The sequence below is a fragment of the Mus musculus genome, chromosome 10, assembly GCF_000001635.26.
Source record: "Mus musculus strain C57BL/6J chromosome 10, GRCm38.p6 C57BL/6J".
NCBI classification, from domain to species: Eukaryota; Metazoa; Chordata; class Mammalia; order Rodentia; family Muridae; genus Mus; species Mus musculus.
This window is the reverse complement of record NC_000076.6, coordinates 93,427,436-93,431,749: the sequence shown is the minus strand read 5'-3', so window position 1 is coordinate 93,431,749 and position 4,314 is coordinate 93,427,436. Positions and strand designations below refer to the sequence as shown.

The 4,314-nt window shown below is 46.8% G+C and overlaps 1 long non-coding RNA gene across 1 annotated transcript; it reads left to right on the top strand.

The window, feature by feature from the left end:
* The first annotated feature begins 721 nt into the window (after positions 1 to 721).
* Gm40742 lies at positions 722 to 1,465 on the top strand. Its single transcript, XR_871955.2, has 2 exons — positions 722 to 916; positions 1,335 to 1,465. It is a non-coding gene; the product is annotated as a predicted gene, 40742 (long non-coding RNA).
* The last annotated feature ends 2,849 nt before the right edge of the window (positions 1,466 to 4,314 follow it).

Genomic DNA, 4,314 nt, shown 5'->3' with positions numbered 1-4,314 from the left:
GATGCAGACGGGTAGGGCAATGGTTAGATCAAAGTGTGACGCCACCCCATTCTGAGAACTTGTGTCCCTTGCCTTTGCCAAGTTTCTCTTTGGCAGCCAGTATAAATCAAACTGTTGTTTGACCAGCTGTTTATGACTGGCCTAAATCACCCATATTTGTCAGTTTGTCACAAAGGGGAAAAAATTAACGTTAGTGAATCAGGCTGGTGCACGAATGGATAAACAAGGTAACAACATGACAGCACAAAAAGATTTCATCACTTGTGTGTGTGTGTGTGTGTGTGTGTGTGTGTGTGTGTGTGTGTGTGTGTGGCAAGCATGATGACCACGACACTATGGAAAGACTTCATGCTTTGATCACATTATAAGTTCAGGTCTTCGTCGCAGGGATAAGGCTGCAGGCTTAAGGGAACACAAAAGCCAGCTCACAGTGAAGGGTGGGCTGCTGTGGGGTGGGGGTGGGGGGGCAAGATGGAGCGCCAGGCGTCGCAAAGGCCCCAGGCAAAGGAGCCAGGGAGACAAAGCTCTCTCTGCCTTTTCTAAGAACGCGCTAAGATGGCACCCCTCGGAGAGCTGTGAGCTCAGCGCCCAGTGACCAGTTCCAGAACTCGGTAGCCAGAAGGAGCGGGACCTTCTTAGTCTCCAGACAGCTGCTCCGAGCCTGTCATTGTGGCAGAGTCGGGCACCGGATGCTCCTTTCCAACCTTGCACTTCCGCTCTTAGCCGGTATAGCTAGCCTGCAGGCTTCAGCGGCAAAGCCGGTGGAGTGGCTCATTGTCCAGGATCAGCGGTGCTGCTGAAGGACTTTTGATGACCTCGCAACATTTGATATCGATGCAGACCACTAAGATAAGCACAAAGCCCCGGTGGCCATTGGGCGCTTTAAGCTGCAGCTAGCTCAACCGAGGAAGTAGATGTTAGTTTAACTTAACAAACGTCAGTTAAAAATGTAGGGGATGGGGAGATGGCTCAGTGGGTAAAATACTTGTTACAATGGGGACCCGAGCTTCATCCCCAAACTGTGTCAAAGCTAGATGTGACACCACTTGCTTTTAATCCTTGCTATGAGGAAATGGGACGATCGTGGGGCTTGCTGGCTAGGCAGGCTAGTGAAATCAGTGAGCTCAGGTTGGGTGAGCGATCCTGGCTCAAACACTAAGGTAGTGAGTGATTGAACTGAGGGAGACACTGGATACTGTTGACATCTGGCCTTCACACACACACACACACACACACACGCACGCACACACTGTTTAGTGGCTACTAATTTGGATAGCATAACTCTGTATAGTTTCTCTCTCTTCTTACTCCTTCTGTGTCCCTCTCTCTTGCAGAACGAAGACTTTCTATTCAGTCTTGGCCGGATGCTCCAAACCCAAGGACTTATGGTGTTAGCCGAATGTGCCCTCCATTAGCTCTTGATGGTGAATCAAAGCCAGAATCTAAGAGGACAGGTTATATGTTATGCTGCCTCTTTTCATCACTGTTCTTTTACGTGACTCTTCTAAAGCAGTTGGTTTGTAAGACGAAGACTCTCTAATAGCCTCCGTAGCAAAGAGTGTGTTTGTAGAGTCCCCAAGCCAGGTTCCCTGGAGAAGGTCGGATTCTCCCACTGACTGGCTGTCTGTCAATTGGCTCGTCAATGGGTTGGCTTGTTAATGTCTCAGGATCTCGGCTTTCTCCTCTGTGAAACAGAAGTCCTAGTACTTATGCCAGAGGGTTGTACTAAAGCTTGAATAATTTCCCTATGCAAAGCACGTGGGAGCCCACGCCTGTAATCCCAGCACTTGAGATGTTGGCATTGCCAATTCCAGGCCATCCTGGATTTCATAGTGAGATCTTGTCTGAAAGAAAAAGATGCGGGGGGGGGGGGAGGGAGAGGAAAGGGGAAAGTAGCAATATTCAACAATGGGTGTTAATCCGTGTTCACCAACATCACTTACTCAACAGAAAGCCTTGCCCATTTGGAACAGCCCATGAATGAATGAATGAATGAATGAGTTAATTATGTTGCCACTAGATGGCAGTAGAGCCTCATTTGCTCCTGAAGCCCAGCGGTGTGAAGGGATTTGACCCTTCAGGCCACTCCCTAAGCTCCAGTCTCTCTGCCTGCTCTTTCCTGTCACAAACAGTTCCCCCTTTCTCCATTTAATACATACTACTTCGCTTAGGCTTCAGTGACAAAACCCCAGACCAAGTAGCTTAAACACACTCCTTTTCTCTCAGTGCTTGAGGTTGGAAGTCCATTGTCCTAGTTTGCTTTCCAGAGCTGTGATACAACTCCGTGCCCCAAAGCAGGCTGCCAAGAGGAAAGGGTTTATCACTACTTATAACCCAAGGTTCATCGTGAAAGGACGTCAAGGCAGAAACCCAAGGCAGGAAGCTGGCGGCAGAAACCGAATCGCAGGCCCTCTTACCCAGAGGGGCACCACCCGCAGTGACCTAGGCTCTCCCACATCAGTCATTAACAGAGAAAAGGCTAGCCCACAGACATGTCCACAGGCCAATCTGCTGGAGGCACTTTCTCAATGGAGGCTCTTTTTTTTCCTAGAAGACTCTAGTTTGTGTTAAGAAACAAAATAACATCCGTGTTCAAAGCCAGGTTTTTTTCCTCTTCTGTGAGAACACCAGCTCTAGGGGCTTAGGTCATGCCCCAGGACTTCAGTTAACCCTCAAGATGTCCCAGAAGGTCCTATCAGACTGAGGGTTAAGACATGCATATGCGGACCAGCAGAGTTGGTCCTAGTACTCACCTGTAAGCCTAATTCTCAGTGTCTCACACCTCCTGGCAATGTCCTTTCTCTGAGATAGTCCCTTTGCATCCTGCCCTGCTGAGCGCTTAATCTTTGATTGGCTTTAGCAGGATTACCAGTATTGGCCATCAACGGAGAAATTAAAAGAAAACCAACATGTAACATGTAGCGTGGATTCATGTGTTCTGATAATGTTAAGGCAAGTGGCAGTACCTGCTCTGTAGACCAGGCTGGCCTCGAACTCAGAGATCCGCCTGCCTCTGCCTCCAGTTGTTCTTTCTTCAGCTTCTCTTCTTCTTTATCCTTCTCTCGAGATAAAGCCCTTGATGCTGATAAAGAGGCGATTGCATTGAAATCACTCATTGTTCCAGACTCCTTTGGGGGGCCTGAACCTCTCTGGGTAACAGATAGTTCACTCTGTTTTTCATCTCTAAGACAGCCGAACCCCAACTATCAACATGCAATAGAAGGACCCTTTGGTATTCTTGGGTCATTCTGGCTCCATCTTTATCTAAGCACAGATGTCAGGTTCCAAAGGAGAGGAAAGATACATTTGGTAGCAGCATAGACCACTCTCTGTGAATGCTTTGGTGCAGTGCGTAGTTCTGTTCCTTGCCGCTCATAAAAAATCTAAGGAGAAATCTAAGCTGCAAAGAACGTGGTGGAGATTCCCAATTGCTGATTTCCATTTTCTCTCCTTCCTTCCTTCCTTCCTTCCTTCCTTCCTTCCTTCCTTCCTTCCTTCCTTCCTTCCTTCCTTCCTTTCTTTCTTTTTCTCGTTCTTTCTTTTTCCCTTCCTTCCTTCCTTCCTTCCTTCCTTCCTTCCTTCCTTCCTTCCTTCCTTTCCTTCCTTCCTTCCTTCCTTTCTCTTTCTTTCTCTTTCTTTTTCCCTTCCTTCCTTCCTTCCTTCCTTCCTTCCTTCCTTCCTTTCTCTTTCTTTCTCTTTCTTTTTCCCTTCCTTTCTTTCTTTCTTCTTTCTTTCTTTCTTTCTTTCTTTCTTTCTTTCTTTCTTTCTTTCTTTCTTTCTTTCTTTCTTTCTTTCTTTCTTCCTATCATTTGGTTTTTTGAGACAGGGTTTCTCTGTGTACAACCCTGGCTATCCTAGAACCCTTTTTGTAGACCAGGCTGACCTCAGAAAACTCTCAGATACTATGAAGGAAACTAGGAAATATAGGCTGGTTTTGCACAACCACGGGCCCTATAAAAATAACGGACTTGCACTAATTAATGGAAAGACGAGCCAAGTGTGGTAGTGCATGCCTTTAATTCCAGCACTGGGGACACCGAGGCAGGCGGTACAGGATTTTCATGCAATGTGCACACATCCCTACATATAACTCCAATCATTTCTAGATATCTTACAACATCTTGCGTGGTGTAGGTGCTACTCTGTTTATGGAATGAAAGAAAAATCTCTATCTCTCAACCAACTTTTGTTGACCAATTGTGTTAATACTTAACTTAGAAAGGAACTCGAATGTGCCTGCTTGTCTGTATGCTCAGATACAGATGGCAATTCCTGGCCTCTCTGGCTGTAAGGTATGGCTTGGTGAATATAGGT